The 16,930-nt window shown below is 54.4% G+C and overlaps 1 protein-coding gene across 8 annotated transcripts in view; it reads right to left on the bottom strand.

Moving 5' to 3' along the window:
* The window catches only part of NFIX (nuclear factor I X), a 96,694-nt gene that overhangs the window by 50,524 nt on the left and 29,240 nt on the right, over positions 1 to 16,930 (bottom strand). The gene's annotated exons all lie outside the window — the stretch shown is intronic.

Here is a 16,930-nt window from a genome sequence, read left to right as displayed (position 1 = left end):
CAACCGCTAGGAAGTCTTGTCTGAAGTTCATACACAGAGCTGCAAAGTTCGGTGCACCAGGATGTCCACCCCAGCAGGATGTACCCCGTAAAGGCTTCCATCGATGAGGGATTACATCAACTCTGGCCCGCTCAAGTCTCACACAGCAGTTTAAAAAGCATGTTTGTATTTTTTTAAGTTATCTGTACACCCCATGCGGGGCTTGAACCCACGACCCCAACATCAAAAGTCACATGCTCTTCTGACTGAGCCAATCAGGCACCCCTGTATTTTTTTTTTTTAAACAAGCACCAATAATAGGGCACCTGGGTGGCTCAGTCGGTTAAGCATCTGGTTCTTTTTTTAAAAAAAATTATGTTTTTATTATTTTTTTTAAATTTTTTTAACATTTATTTATTTTTGAGACAGAGAGAGACAGAGCATGAACGGGGGAGGGGCAGAGAGAGAGGGAGACACAGAATCGGAAGCAGGCTCCAGGCTCTGAGCCGTCAGCCCAGAGCCCGACGTGGGGCTCAAACCCACGGACCGCGAGATCGTGACCTGAGCTGAAGTCGGACGCTTAACCGACTGAGCCACCCAGGCGCCCCTGTTTTTATTTATTTTTGAGAGGAGGGGGCAGGCAGAGCATGAGCAGGGGAGGGGCAGAGAGAGAGAGTGGGAGACAAAAGCTGAAGCAGGCTCCAGGCTGTGAGCACAGAGCCTGATGCGGGGCCCGAACTCATGAACCGTGAGATCATGACCTGAGCCGAAGTCGGACGCTTAGCTGACTGAGCCACCCAGGCACCCCAGCATCCAACTCTTGATCTTGGCTCAGGTCATGATTTCACAGTTCATGAGTTCGAGCCCCACATCGGGCTCTGCACTGACAGCGCAGAGCCTGCTTAGAATTCTGTCTCTCCCTTTCTCTGCCCCTCCCCTGCACACACCTGCTCTCTCTCTCTCTCTGTCTCTCTCAAAATAATTTTTAAAAACCCAAGCACCTCTTACATTAATAATAAAAGGTAATTTCTCATTTCCAAAATGAAAAGAGGATAGAATTCATTAGAAATGTTGAAAATGAGGGGAAATGCAGCTAAGAAAAAATGCTAAACCACCAAAAATTAGTTTTTGAAAAATTGTGATACGGTCGAATACACAGAGGTGTTAAAATTTTTAAAGTAGCACCCAAAAGTGTTAGTATCACAAACTCGAGAATTTTTTAAAAATAAAACATGTGCACAAATAGGTACAAAAAATACAACAAAAGCTTAATAGTGGCTATTTAAGCGGCAGAATGTTGATAAAAACGATTAAAAAAATTAAAATTATTTTATTTTTTGAGAGACAGAGACAGACAGAGTGCTAGTTGGGGAGGGGCAGAGAGGGAGGGAGACACAAAATCGGAAGCAGGCTCCAGGCTCTGAGCCGTCACCACAGAGCCCGACGCGGGGCTCGGACCCACGAACCGCGAGATCATGACCTGAGCCGAAGGCGGACGCTTGACCGACCGAGCCACCCAGGCGCCCCAGAATGTTGATAATTGTTGACCCCTCTAGACTTTGTGCTTATGTGGTGTTTTTATGATGAATGTGCACGAGTCTTAGAATCGGGAAAATATCTTTTTTTTTAAGCCAGCGGATGCATGAGAGACTGTATGCAGGTGACCGCCCCCCGCGTCGTAGAAGAACATAACGAGGCAATGGGAAACCACAGCGCTGCGGGTCCGTCGGTGTTCACACGAAACTTGCATGCTCACGTGGACACTAGGCCAAACGACACAGAGCAAGGAGGAGCGTGACACCCCCAAACCACTGCCACACCGCAGCACGCCATACTCCCACCTGCCCCACCCCCGAGATCGGGCAGGGGGCCACTCCTCTAACTAGACAAGGGGGACTCTGGAGGGGAAAGGGGCCTCCTAGAATGTATCGGGCAGGCGCGTGGGGCCTGAGGAAAGAGGCTCAGGGAAAGGAGGAAGCAGCTGGCTGGAGAGTCTTCAGGCGGAGAGGGAAGAGCTGGGAATCACCTCGAAAACGAATGGGACCCACTCTGAGGTCTGAGGCCAGCAAAGGGGCAGCAGTGGCGGAAGAGACGTTGGGATTGGCCCAGAAAGGTGACTGTGCGTGTGCCACTGTGCGAGAGACTGTTCACATTCCTTTAATAATTTATTGTTAAGAACCAAAGCCAGCCACCAGAGCCGGGAGCACAGGTACCAGCTGGGGGATGGCGGTCATCTTCGGCCGGGGAGGCCAAGGCCAGAGGGGTCTTCCCGAAGACAGGGCTGGAACAGCAGCCACGAGTCTGCCTCCACACGAGGGGCCTGGAGGCCAGGGCTTCTGAAGCAAGAGGAGGGGGGCGAGGGGGAGAGCCAAAGGCAAACACTCCGGATGCCTGAGCTCCACGCCAGCGGGAGCGGATGCTCCGGCCCGCAGCCTCCCAGCCTACGCTGCAGGGCATCTACGAGGTTAGCAGGGGGGGAGAGGATCTGACACGGGAGGAGATCCTGTCACGGGTGAGCTCGGCAGCCCCGCAGGCTGCCTCTGCAGAGGCCACGGGCTCAGGGGACCATGTGCTTGCCGCAAGGCCAGGAGGGGGGGGGGTCACCCCTTCTGGTCCCGCAGGGCCAGCCAGAGAGACAGAGGGAAGGCCAGAGAGCGCGGGCCGGCCGAACCAGGGCCGGTGGCCCACCCAGAGGGGCCCTCTAACAAAAGGCCAGGGGAAGGAGGGGGCCAGGAAGAGAGCTGCTCTTTCCCTATCTTCTTGATATGTCAATGGCCATAAAGCAAAAAATCATATACATTTTTTGAGAAACCGAACCCCTTTCAACCCCCTAACCCACAGCTTCTCACTTGCCTGCCGCTGTCCTTCCAGAAGCTTCTACCACTCCTCATCTGTCAGAATTCTCCCCTCGTGATGGCTACTTGGCACACCGGCCAGTCTCCCCTGCCTTCAGTCCCTTCCTTCATCGGCCCCTTCTCTGATTTGTATGCCATTCGGTGCCTTTGTGTCATCTCAAGGATAGGCAGTCGGCTACTTCCCATCTGAAGGTAATTCAATATTCAAAATGGGTTTGGGGGTGGTACAAAGCTACACACTGGGCAAGAGACCGATGCAAAGGCAGATACAACACAGTCCTAGTTCCAAGATTCTAGCCTAGTGAGAAAAACCTACAAAATGAGCGCAAAGTGTCCCAGGGGAGCAAAATTACCCGGCCACCCGCCGAGCCCGGGTCAAACTTGCATTCAAATGGGGCCTCGCCCAGCTGACTGTTCACTTCTGCCGCAGACTCTCCAGAGGTGCCGGTCTCCTAATGAGACACATCAAGGCAGGACTTGCCACCATGGGATCGCCCAGCCTCTCCCAGAGAGGGTGTGCCAAGGAGGCCAACACATGCCTCTGCCCACAGTCCGCAAACCAGTGAGTGGGGCTCTGGCACACCAGGGGCATCCCTGCAGGCAGAGCGCTTTGTCGGAGAGGAACACAATTCAAGAGACCTTGCCAAGCCAGGCTGGCATCTGAGTAATTATATTAATGAATCTCTGAGTTATAAAATCTAATATTAAATGGTGGCTTCAGAATCATCATCCTCAGTTACTGACCCACGTGGCCGAATACTCCTGGGCAGCAGCATGGCTTGAACAGACCGGGTGTGTGTGTGCGTGCGTGCGTGCGTGTGTGTGTGTGTGTGTGTGTGAGAGAGAGAGAGAGAGACAGAGACAGAGACAGAGACAGAGACAGAGAGACAGAGAGACTGCATGTGTTGTTTAATTTAAAAGAAATGTTTGTATTTGAAACTGTGCCCAGAGATCCGTGTGCCGGGCCCGCTTCATAAACCACAATACCATAAATAAGTGAGAGAAATCTGGCCCATCCTCGGGGCAGGGGCCTCTCATTTGGCCATATTCTCGGGCTGGCAATACCCTGAAGATTACTACTCCGCGGAGCAGCGGCCTTTGTGCTCGAAGCCAACGCTGCTCCCCGCAGAGTTCCCCGTGGCGCAGCAGGCAGGGCCTTGCCTACAGACTTGTGGGCCCTGCCTCCCCAGCCCGTGCTCATTAGCTATCTCGATTCCAAGTCCAAACTCAAAAGTTGAGCTCAACACACATAAGGGGCAGCCTGCAGCCCAGCTGATCCTCCTGCTCTGGCCAGCTACCTGGTGCAGACGAGACCACGGAACCACCATATTGGCCATCGTCTGTGGGCCCCCTCCCGGCAGAAACAATGACCTAATTGGCCACACTATGCATGTGATCAGGGCCAGAGGGCGCCAGGCAGGCCACAGCCGGGCAGTAAACGAAACAGGCACGAAACACAGGTGAGAGAGAAAGTGCTATATACTCCCGTGATTACATTTCACGCATGAAGGCAAAATGTTGCCTGCCACCAATGACATCAGGTAAACCAGATTTCTGTGAACCCCACGTGCCAGAACAGGATTCAGAGCTTCCTCATCTGTCCCATTTGCAAAGTGTTCCATTTGAGTGGCAGAGTCCTGCCCTCGTTGCCGGGTCTGGGAGTGGGCTTTTGTGAAAACAAGCTCTTGCCCTGGGACTGGTGCACTCAGGGGACCCCTAGGGCCGGCAGCCACGGTGGCCTGCTCAGGCCTACACGGGAAGAGCTTGCCTGAAAGGCGAGGGAAGCAGGCAGGTTTTGCCTCTCGGGAACTCTTTGGTAGGCAACCAGGGATGGCTACTTAATGGCTTTTCCATTTTTATTATTTTTTAGTAACAAGCAAAAGATCCACACCAGGGCCATGCTGCCTAGCAGGCCTCATGCTCAGCACGGTCTTAGCTGCAAAAGCCTCTGAGCTTTGAGAGGGGGAAGGACCCTCTCAGAAGCCCCAGGATTCCCTAGAAAAAAAGTCTCCGGGCCCCAGAACCCTACACATCACCAATCAAAGCACAAAAAAATAGAGCCGCAAGAAATGCAGAGAGGAGGCGGGGTAAGTAAGGGGCTCTCTGCTAGGCAAGGGAGGTCTTGAGGAGACCCGGAAGCTCTGCTTACCACACCCCCCGCAACACAGGGCTTCTCCATCTCACCACTAATGACATTTGGAGCCAGACGATTCCTTGTTGAGGGACTATCGACTACCCTGTGCCCTGGCCTCGACTCACTAGATGCCAACATCATCCTCCCCTGGCTGTGACAACCAAAAGTGCCCACGGACATTGCCAAAGGATCCCCGGTTCAACCCCTGGTTGAAAACCATTGTTCTAGGATGACCAGCCGTCCTGGTTTGCAAGGGACAAAAGGATTTCCTGGGACAAGGGACCTTTAGTGCTGAAATCAGAAAACTACCGGTCATACTGTGACAAGTTGGTCACTCATCCTTCCTTCCTCCCAGCCAACCTCAATCCCACCACCTGCCAGCAAACGGATCTCTTCCTCTACCCTCAGGAACTCGAAGAGTAGCTCTTCGCCACCCAGTACAAAACCACTACGTCTCAGACACATAAATAGATTGCACCCCACCCCCTAGCTTCTCCTGGGGCCAAACACTTTCCGTGTCTCCGCTTTCTTCCCGGGCGTCATCTCCCAGTGCCATGACTTCCACAAGGCTCGCTGAGATGAGCTCCAAATTGTTCACATATTTCTTATATTACTAAGGCCAAAATTGGCCTAAAACCTCTGGTAGGGGAAGCGATCCCGCCCCATGGAGGATATGACTGGGGTGCAGAGCCCTGGTTTGCCCCTGTTCAACTCCCCTTCAGCGAGTGGCCCCAGAGCCACGAAGAGGTCACCTGGGAGAGGGAAGGATGGAGAGACCATGTGGCTCCCCCGGCTCTCTCGCTAACAGGCAGCAGAGTCAGCACCACCTGCCACACAAGGAGGCGCCCTGAAACCCTCTGAAGAAGAGACGAAAGAAAATGGAGTTTCCTGCCCCGGCGTTTCCTACACCTGCGGGGAGATGGCCTGTCTTACGCCTGCAGCCCTCTGCCCAGGGGATCCCACCCTGGTCAGCCCCAGGCAAAGCACCCCCACCCAGCTTCCTATCCATTTGCCTCCTCCCTTTAAAGGCCTCTCTTTGCTTGGTCCCCCAGGGAGCGTTCTTATTACTATGGAAACAATGATGTCATGTGGCCGGGTGGGGCTGAAAGTCCCTCCCACCACCTCCTAACTGCCTACGTCACCACTCAGAAATTTATAGCCCACTGCTGGGTATTTATAAGGTGCCTCTGGTGTGACCACAGATTCAGTGCAGGGCTGGCAGCTATTTATAGCCAGAGAATATACACTTATTACACACACACACACACACACACACACACACACACACACACACCGTATTCTGGGCCACGTGTTATATAACTGCCATTATGCAATAACACCCATTATATAATAATTATGCGCTAATGGGGATATAATAAGGACACACTCCTCAAAGGCTGCACTCAGTCAGCCTCCTGCAGGCCACCTCCGGGGATCTCCTGATCTCTCTGCACACTCTGCCCAGTCCAGAAGAGTCACCAGGTGTCACCCTACTCCCAGCTGTCATCTGCAGCTTCCCCTAGACCGGCTGACCCAGCCGCAAAGCTCTCTCCAGATTCCTTCCAGTCTTGTCCCTGCCCCTGGCCTGGAGAGGACACTCTCCTCTCTGCCATACCTTTAAGCCCAACATAAAAAATTATGATGGGATAAATCCTGGAAGGCTGAGGGACATTTCACCCCCTTTCCTTTAAGAAAGGAAAAAGGCAGCAGCCACCACCAACCCTGGAAGGAGACTGGAGGGTCTAGAAAAGCCTCTAGGATGCCAGGCTACTTGAAGAGTCTATCCCACACAGAGGATCACTCTGGCCCTCTAGGAAGGAGCTGGGAAGCTGGCTCCAGAGAGGAGAGGCTGGGGCCAAGCGGGGCACAGCCAAGCAGGCCACTTCTCACCCGCCCCTCCTTCCCTCAGTGCCCCTGCCACACCCCAACCCCCATGGTGGCTGAGCCTTTGGCGGGGGGGGGGGGGGGGGGGGGGGGTGCTCAGCAGGGGCTGGGCCTCAGGCCCTGACTTCCACCATCGGTGTCATACTGCCAGCAGAAATGCCCACGGCAGGATCCTGGCTGCTCAGATACCAACGTACATCCTGCTGGTCATCATGCTCCCGGAAGGATAAGCAGAAACTGTCACCTGGCAGGGGAGGGGTCAAAGAGAACAGATACCGGCTCTGCACCTGGGGTGATGGGGGACACATTGCTGGAACGGGCAGGGAATGGGAAAAGTTAAGACCACAGTGGCACTCCCTGGACCCGGTTCAATTAGCCCAAACATACCATCTGCTCTTAAAATAGATATCTCCATATTTAAAAGTTATTTGATACGGGAATTAATGAAAAGAAATGAGAAGAACTTACACAGACCTGAGAAGTGAGTTTCCCTCTGGCTCAGGAGGGTTATTTGGGGAGCTTGTCTGTCTCTCTCATTTCTCTATTGTTTGAATTTTTTAGAAAGAGCGTGTTTTACTACTGTAATGAAAAAAAAATCAAATACATCATTTCAAAAGAGTAGTGCTGAGGCTCAGGCGACACTTCTGGTCTCTGCATCCCGCGCTGCAGAAACAAATGTCTGCTGCTCTCTGGGGTCTGGGATGGGCCTGACGGAGCCACTGGCTCGCCACATAGGCCTGGGTCAGCTGGAGAGCAGACCCCCTCTTCTAGTCCCCAGATCAGTGGCCTCAGCACATGGAGAGACCATGATGCGAGATATGAGGAGGGATATTCGGTAGGAGACTCTCAGATGGGCTCATGATTCCCAGGAGGGAGAGGAGCCCCCAGATGGCTTCAGCCCAGGGTCCTGCTGCCCAGAAAGGGAAAATGGCATAGGACATACAGGGGAACAGCCAGGGCTCAGAGGTTCTGTTGCCATGCGACTGAGGGGAGAGGCCAGAGGTGAAGGCGGGCAATGTTCTGCCTGAATCCCTCCGTTTCTTCTACGCCAGAGGCTCTCAGCTGGGGCAATTCTCTCCCCGTGGAAATGTCCTGAGGTATCTCAGTTGTCACACCCGGGGTGGAGCGTCGCAACTGACATCTAGCAGGTCGAGGCCAGAGATGTTGTTAACCACCCCGCAATGCACAGGACGGTCTCCCCGACACAGAATGATCTGGCCCCAGTGCCGAGAGAGCTGTGGTTGGAAAACTCTGCTCTACAGGAGCTGTTATCAGTGGTTAAGAGGTTATGTCCCTATCTTACCAGCCACGGAAACAGGAAAATCTCTAGCATGGGCTAGCCGCTCCTATAACTCGACCCCTCCACGTGCTGGGAGAGTTTTTATGTACGCAGATCCAAAGTTTTCAAACTTTAAGAAAGGGGTAAGCGTGACAATGCAGAGCAGATTACTGCAAAACTTCCAGCCATCATCTGGTTAATTGCGACAACTGCATTCATTTTTCTTATTTCAAACTTCAGTTCCAAGCAGACTCCCAGGAAAAGGGCGTGACACAGCAAGGATCAGGGATCCCAAGATCCAGCCGAGCGGCCTGGCCCCAGGCCTGGACTTCCTGCCCGCTCTACCTGCCCTTCCCCACACTCCAGGGAGAGGTGCCAAGAAGCCGGGCTGGCCACAGCAGGGTGGAGGCATCCAGTGGGCCCAACCCGTATCATGCTGCCTCTTGGGTCAGAGGCAGGGGGCCAGCTGGTGGGGAGGCCAGTGTCAAGGACAGGCCAGGTGCCCGATCACTGTCTCCACCCCACGTGCTCAGCAGCTGGGGGAGCCCTTGAGCTGAGCCACAGGCTAGGCTCCAGCCTCACCGTCTCAGCTCCTAGAGAGCAACGGAGACCATGGGGACCCGCACAGCTTTCTCCTCTGAGACTCTGCCAAGGCCAGCAATCCCCATGAAGTTCCAGGAGCAGCAAGGCCCACAGGTGGCAGCTTTGGGGTCCTTCTGCTGGAAACTCATCATGTGACCTCAGTGCCGTGACATCTCTGTACTTGGGTTCCCTTCTCTGTACAGTGGGGATAATAATACCTGCCCTGCCTATATCACTCCACCATTGTGAGAAAGGGGATCAGCTTCGGGCGGCTGAAAAGGCTCAGCCAGCTGACGAAAACGAGCTAATTCCTCACTGTCCTTTCAAGATGGGGTTCAAACAGGTTATCTTCCGGGAAGACTCCCAGGCCCCCGGGTCTGATTCACTGATCCCCCACCGCACCGATCCCCCCGCTGTGTGTCACCTGAGCACAAACACACACATGCAGCCAGGAGCACAGATTCAAACTCGGAATCGGTGTGAGAATTGGGGTGGTTAACACACAGACAGGACTCGGCACGATGCCTTGGCCACACGGGGCCTTCGGTGGAAAAAATGGAATTAAAGAAGGGGATGGAGAGCAGGGGTGTGCCCCCCCCCCCGCATCGACGGGGAACAAGAAGTTGTTGGGAGCCTGAACAAATGGGTACCCCTTCAGTTAGCAACCCCAAAATATTTTTGTACTTCCCAGAGGACCAGAAAATCAGTTATGAGATAGCCATCCGGACAGAGGCAAAAACACAGGCACCCAGGGAAGGGGGGGGCGAGGCAGAGTCCAGCCAGACCTCCCCGCCGCAGCCCCTCCGCCTGCTGGGACCCTCTTCTAACGCCAGCCACCCCTCGGCTCAAACATGCTTAAAATGGCGACGGCGGCCTGTGGGGCCGGCGTTTGTCGTGCTGTTTTCCACGGTGCCCTTGGTGCCAAGAAAAACCTATCATCAGAAATGCCATCAGCTATATTTATCTATCTCTCAGCCCCCCAGCCTCCTCCTCCCGTCTGCCAACCAGGCCCTGCGGAGCCCCCTCACCCAGTGGGCACGCTTCCCTGTTGCTGACGCCCGTGACCACCTGCCCAACACTCACTCTCCGGCGCTCCCTTCTGAGCCGCGGCAGTCGGGCCTCCACACAGGCATGACAACCCATGGGCTGCCCCTCTTCTTACTGTATGTTGGGACGCACCCACGTGTGCTTGAAGTAGGCACCCCGACAGGCATCGGTCTGGGTGCCTCTGGTCCCAGACTGCTGGCGAGGGAGGCCGTCCGGCTCCCTTCGGCCTCAGCCCCCTGTCCTCAAAGTCCTCCTCGAGCCATGGGCCTTGTGCTCTGGGAGGGGCACCCGCGCTGCAGCGGTCTCACAAACCATCACGGAGAGAGGCAAGAGGTAAGGGGAGGGCCGGGGGGGGGGGGGGGGAGGTGAGAGAGCAAGCCTGTGAAGACAGGGGCTTGTCCCAGGCCCCGCCCCACAGGACACCAGGCTGCTGGGTAGACCGGTCACCCCTCTACTTCACGCCCTGACATACAGTGGGGAGGCCAGTCTGTATGTAAAGGATTTTCAAGGAGTCCGCATGCTAGAAGGGCCCCCGCTCCCTTCCCATCCAACCGAGAGGGAAACAGCAGAATCTGGGACGATAAAGGGAAAACGGCAAAGTCAAGGTTCAGGACCACTCCAATCCTACAGCTGTGACAAAGGCCTCTACAGGGGACGTGGCTACCAGGGGAATGTACTTCGGTCCCCGGCACGTCGGACCTTTCCCTACCCAAGCAGTAGGTTCTAACCTGCCCCTTCCGGCCCTCTGGCCTAGCACAGGCCCGAGGTGAACCGAGGACGACATCCTGAGCCCCCCACGCTTCCCCCTCTTGCTTGGTGGGGGTAGCCCCCACTTCCTGCGTCAGCCCAGAAGACCGCCCATCGCCTCGAGCCCCCAACTCAGAAAGGAGTTCCAGGGACCCGACCCCTCTGAGAATGAAGCAACCCAAATAAAAATTTTAAAACCCAGAAGCTCTTTCTCTCCAGCCCCCTCCCCCTCCACTGGCAAATGAAAACAAACAAGAAATCAAAGAGGCCTTTTGTGCGAGCACCGCGCTGACACGGCTGGGGCCTTTGAAAGGACTTCTGAATCGGACACTGAAGGATAAAATAACTGAAGCGTGGCAGCTCCTGAGACAGGGGTGGGGGGTGGGACTGATGGGGCAAAGAGAAAAAGGGGTGGGGAGGGAGCCACCCTCTCCCTTGGGCAGAAAAGGGGATGCTCAGCTGTGTCCTCTCCACACAGCTGCTGCGGACACCAGAACAGAGGGGGACCATGGCACGGCCCTCTGGCCAACCCTTCCTTGGCACCCCAGGTCTCTGCAGCACTAGCAAGCGGCAGAGGTGGGCCCTGCCTCCCTCTTCACGGCCCCCTGGTGAAGCCCCAACGGGTCTTCCCTCCCTCCCAGCACGGATCACTGCACACTCAACGCCCACGGGACCGCATCTTCTAGAAGTCACTATGAGGCCCTCACCCAAACCCCGCCAGCCGAATGCGGGAGTCTCTCATTCTTAGAACGGCCTCGCTCACAGTAGGTTCACCAAGCGCGTGTTTCATGAATAAAGGAAATTTGACCACCCTCCAGCAATGCCGAGAAGTAAACGGAATCCTCAGGAAGTCCTTCCGCGTGTCTGGACCCCGGCCCTCCTGCTGCAGAGCGGCCCCGTTTCCTCTGGGTGGGTGGTGGTCCCCATGCTCAGGGCGTCCAGGTCCCCTCTGGCTTGTTCACAGCCCACAGCGCTGGTTCAAGCTCAGACGAGGGTGATTCTTTTTTTCCCTTGAGCTATAGCTTCCAACTCAGCCAGCAGAGTGAGCACTCCACCGAGAACCCCTGTGCACCGCAACCAGCGTGATCCCGACTGGTTGAGCAGACAGGCTATGGACAAAGGTGACACGAGCAGATGGTCAGGGGAGTCCTAGAAGGAGACCAAGCCAAAGGACTGTCCCAGGCCTGTAGGCAACAGCTCGCCTGACTGGGCATTTCCCATCGCCTCTTTGGGGTCACATCCCCTTCTTGAGGCTAGCCTGAGCCCCGTCACCCTTCCACCCCACCAAGCAAGGCATCCCATGTCACGTTAACAGAGCACAGGCGGCCGGGCCGGCTTCACAGGTATGCAACCTGGGCAGTCACACGCACCCCGTGCTCGGTCTTAACGCTCTCACTGTCGTCCCGTCGCAATCCCTAATCATTCTGAACTAGGAGCCCGCACTTTTCGTTTTGCACGGGGCCCCACACATTACGTAGCTGGAAGGCCCTGCAAATCCCGCAGCGACCACGGGACCTGATCGCGCCTGGAGTTTCTGTGTTCCATACCAAACGCTCCAGTTTAAGAGGGCCTCCAGGAAGTGGTGACCACAATGGCAAGGGCTCGAGGAGCTGCATCCAGTGCGGGAGGCGTGAGGGACAGGCAACGTTTGGCCTGGAGAAAGGACAGCTTCCTGGGGAGAAGGGTGGAAAGGAACCATGAGAGCAGGCTTCAGCATCCGAGAGGCTGCCGTGTCACAGAAAACTCAGCGCTCACCTGAGTTGTCCCCTGACAGAAATGAGACTGACAGGTAAAGGCGACAGGGAGGCAGCCTTGGGCTCATGAGATCCTAACAACAGCAAGGACAGCCAGCAGCGGCGATCCGCCACCTGCCTGCTATGTGCTGGTATCTTTACAGGCTAACTGCAACCTTCTAACCATTCTCTGGGTTGGACGAACGGAAGAATTTTACAGCGGCCAAAGCTGACCTTTGAACAACAGTGACACCTCCTCCAGGATGTTCTGAAGGGGACCCTGCGTTGGGTTAAAAGATGATCCGCACCTCTCGCGAGCCTTACGAATCTGGTTCCTGGGCCCTGCAGTCTACGCCAGCCCTGGCACCAGATGGTGCTCCCTCAACGACGCAGACCAGTGGCATTTCTGGGCCTTGAAAAAAGAGGCAGTGGGTGAGGTGGCCCAGAGGCCGCGCTAGGAGCCAGTCCCCCAGGAAGGCCGCCGGCGCTCCTGTGGTCTCTCCCACGCACTGCCACCAGAGCCACCAGATGGGCCGAGGATCCAGCAAAGGCTTAGGGGCATCGCTGGCATCATCTGTATCTTGGCAGGGCTACCATGGCCGAACGATGCCCTGTACCACCATGGAAGGGCCCCGAGGAAGAGTCCTCCCTGGGACCTGAAAACCAGCACTCACTGCAAAGCCCCGAGCTCTGAAGCAGAGAGCAAAACCAGGGAACTCTTACACCGGAGAAGGGTGACTGTGCACTTGAAAAAGTTCACTTAGACAAATCCTTAGGTGCTAATCCATTTCCTGCGACAGGTAAGGTCCGGCCGTCCCAGGACCCGGAGGCGAGGAGGGAGGCAGAATCTCCTTTCAGAGTGTTGCACACACAACCCAGGGGAGCACAGTCTGCAGAGCCCAGATGGAGAAACCCTACAGGACAAATGACCCACTTCCTTCAACAGCAACAACCCAAAAACTGCCAGAAAAGAAACCAAGATGGAGGAGGACCGCCTAGAGGTCGTGAGTCTGAAAGACGTAGCGACCCGTCGCAATGCGTGCACCTGATTTTCTTCCTTCCTTTCTTTCTTTTTTTTTCTTTTAAGTAAGCTCTACGCCCAGCGTGGGGCTTGAACTCACGACCTGGAGATCAAGAGTCCCACGCTCCACCAACGGAGCCAGCAAGGCGCCCCTGTGTGCACCTGATTCTGGTTTTGATTCCGATCCTGACCCAGACAAACGACACTGGGAGATAATTAGGGAAATGTGAACACTGACTAGCCCGACCATGCTGAAGAAACGGTTGATTATTTTTAGGTATAGTGATAGTGTGGTTGCGTTCTTCAAGACTCCTCATCTTTAGAGACATGCACAGATATATTTACAGATGAAAAGCTACAATGCCTGGGTTTTCTTCTAAACAACCCAGCGTGGGTGGGCAGTGGGGGGTATGGATGAGTGAGTGGAGCCTGACCGTAAGTAAGTCAGCAGCTACCGGCACTGGTGATGGGGGCTCCTTCTACATGTGAATTTCTCCATCGTGAACACGCCGAGATAAAGAAAAGAAGCACCACCCGAGTATCTGGACTTCACGGGCTTCCACTGGGGCCTGTCAGAGGAATCCGACAGGGAGAAGCTGACATGTCCATTCGGTGAAGCTTTTTATTACTTTCAGACTCTTTTTTCACTTTTAAGCAATCTCTACACTCGTTGTGGGCTCAAATTCACAACCCCAAGATCAAGAGTCACATGCTCTACTGGCTGAGTCAGACGGGCGCCCCAGATTTTTCCATTTTCTAGGACCGAAGCCTAGGTTAGGGCAGGTCCGAAGATACCAGATCACCTTCAGAGCCCTGCAGAAGCAGCTTTGGAGATAGCCCAGCAGCACTTCTGGACCAGCTTGCCACCCTAGCCCCTACTCCTGGTTTATACTAGGAGGAAGGAGCAAGGGGCACCCTGCTGAGCATGTCCAGGGGGGGGGTGGGGGGGGCAGGGGCAGGAGAAGGCTGTGCTGTCAGATCCATGCTGTTTGGGGGCTCGGCCAGAAGAAGACATTTTCTAGCCAACTGGGGTGGCCTGGGGAGAAGGCTGTGGCTGTACATCATTATCTTGAGACCATCTACCCAAGGCCCATGCTGCACCGATTCACCCCTACTCCTTCAGTAAGGCACATGTGAATTAAAGCAATTCCAGCAAGAAATCCTACCTTCGCCGAAACTATCTGGAGTCCAGGGAGCTAGAGTATAGACGAATTCTTTTGAAATATCCCCAGTTCTCCACTCAGCTTTTATCAAGGAACTGGACCTCAGCCGGGACAGAAATGGCCGCGGCCGCATTCGATGGGGCAGGAATTCACTCATATTCCTGGGCAAATGATCTCATTATAGCTGGGGGGCGGGCGGGGATGCCTCCTTTCTCACGACAGACACCTGCCTGGTTAGTCCGGGAGCCAGGAGGCTGGCCAGAAACGGTCTCCTTCCTCACACACACTTCATCCTACCTTAGCCTCATGCTGGCAGCCGTCAAGAATTTGGCCTAAAATAGGGGCACCTGGGTGGCTCAGTCGGTTAAGCAGCCGACTTCGGCTCAGGTCATGCTCTCGCGGTCCGTGGGTTCGAGCCCCGCGTCGGGCTCTGTGCTGACAGCTCAGAGCCTGGAGCCTGTTTCAGATTCTGCGTCTCCCTCTTTCTCTGACCCTCCCCTGTTCATGCTCTCTCTCTCTCTGTCTCAAAAATAAATAAATGTTAGAAAAAAATTTTTAAAAAGAATTTGTCCTAAAATAAAAGAGTCCAGGGAAACAGCTCGGCTACAGGGATCTAGCTAGAGAGCAGGGTAGGAGGAAGCCAGAGAGAGGTGAGTATTGATTTCCATCTCAGCGGCCCTAGTTCTAACATCAGAAGGTACAGAATCCCCTTGCAGAGGATCTATCTGACAGACACAAACTCAAGGCTCCAAGCCTCCCCCAAGCTCCCTTCAGCACTACCAGGCACACACCCTCCCCACTCCGACTTGCTGTAGAGACAGAGAATGAGAGGATAACTTTAAATTTTGTTTCTTCAGTCTCATTTCCAGAAAGAAAAAGGACGAACAGAGGAGAGGACTGGCAGTTGGTCATTCTTCATGAGGGGTCACGATAGTCACACCGGGCCAAGTGCAAGCCTAGAATGATCCACGGAGGGAGGAATGGCTGTGGGGGCGGTGGGAGGGAGATGTCCACTGCCTCCAACAAACTATCAAAGCCACCTCTCAGAATGAGAGAGAGTGTGAGTAAGGAGAGAGGCCTCAAATACCACCTTTTCATCCCCAGAGTTCGCCAACATAGAAACCCTCAGTGCTAATCCTAGTGGAAGTTACTTTCCCGACGCAATGCTAAAAGTTCCCCAAAATTTCATTTCTGGATTAAGTCATACGACTCCTCCCAACTTCCCAAACAGGCAAGGGAGTGACCACAGCAGAGAAGTGAGTTGCTTTTCTTTTTTATGAATGAACAGGAAGGAAGACACACACACACACACACACACACACACACACACATACACGCACACACAAACACACACTTGCGGGAAAGAACACTCACTAGAGTTGAAGTTAAGCCACATTCTGTTACATTTGCATAAAGACAGAAAGAAGGGAAACAAGGGAGAAAAAATACCGGAATAGTGGAAAGGGAAACACACACACACACACACACACACACACACACACACACACACACACACACACACAGAAAAAGGTTTGGTAGCCCTCTCATTACAAGTTGGTTGGGCATAATGTAAACACACTTCTGCCTTGCTTAATCACAGAGTGCCGCCCGTTTAGGTTTCAAAGGCGGCAGTAAATTGGGCGTAGCTGAGTGGAGGCTAAAAATTAACCAGCCATCTCTGTTTCAATTTGTAAGAAAACAAAAGCGGAAAGAAATTATAAAAAGGGAAAGGGTGGGGGGAAGGAACGGAGGAAGAGAACTGAACCACCCCGACCCAAAATGCTGGGCAAAACTGGAAAAGCAAAGCGGAGAACTGGAACTGCTTGGAACACAAAAAGAAAAGGGAAATTTACAGAGTTTTTGGATTGTTTGTTCCTTTCAGACCACTGCTGCAACTACGCCACTCCCCGACATGCCTGTGCTGGGGGCTGCCTCTCCGCTTCCCAGCAGAGGGGTGGGGGCCGTGGGCATCCATCCTGGGGTCTCCCCACTTCAGCCGGCACACACCTCGGAGGGGAGAGCGGAAGGAATCTCATGCGCCTTTTCACTCTCTGTGAAGTCAAATGACTTTCCTACTCTCCGACAGTCAAATCCCAATCCCAGCCCAAACGGCTCCGGCTCCGGCTCCGGCTCCGGACTGGGCATCTGGGCCCCAGAATCTGCCCACCTCTGCCTTCTCTCCTCTTTTCTATTCATTCTGGCTCATAACCCGGGCTTTTACACGCCCCTCTCTCCACCGAACCGCTGCCCACCCGGCTTGTGCCAAATCCCGCTTTTCCCCAGGACTTGCAGGGAAGCCGCAGGCAAGCCAGCACCTGGCTCCCGGTGCCTCTTCTGACTCATTTTAAATCTGAGCAACGAGTGATTTCTGCATGTGTGCAGTAGTGTTCATCACCAACTCTCACCCTGGTGGATAATTCTGGGGCAGCCTGGCCCCGGTCCTGAGACCTGCAGCGCCTTTGGGGTAAGATGAGTCCTCCAAAGATGGAGACGGACGACAACCCCG

The sequence above is a fragment of the Panthera onca genome, chromosome A2 (assembly GCF_046562875.1).
Source record: "Panthera onca isolate mPanOnc1 chromosome A2, mPanOnc1 haplotype 2, whole genome shotgun sequence".
Lineage (NCBI taxonomy): Eukaryota > Metazoa > Chordata > Mammalia > Carnivora > Felidae > Panthera > Panthera onca.
The sequence above is the reverse complement of the archived record's forward strand: the minus strand, read 5'-3'. Positions and strand labels throughout refer to the sequence as shown.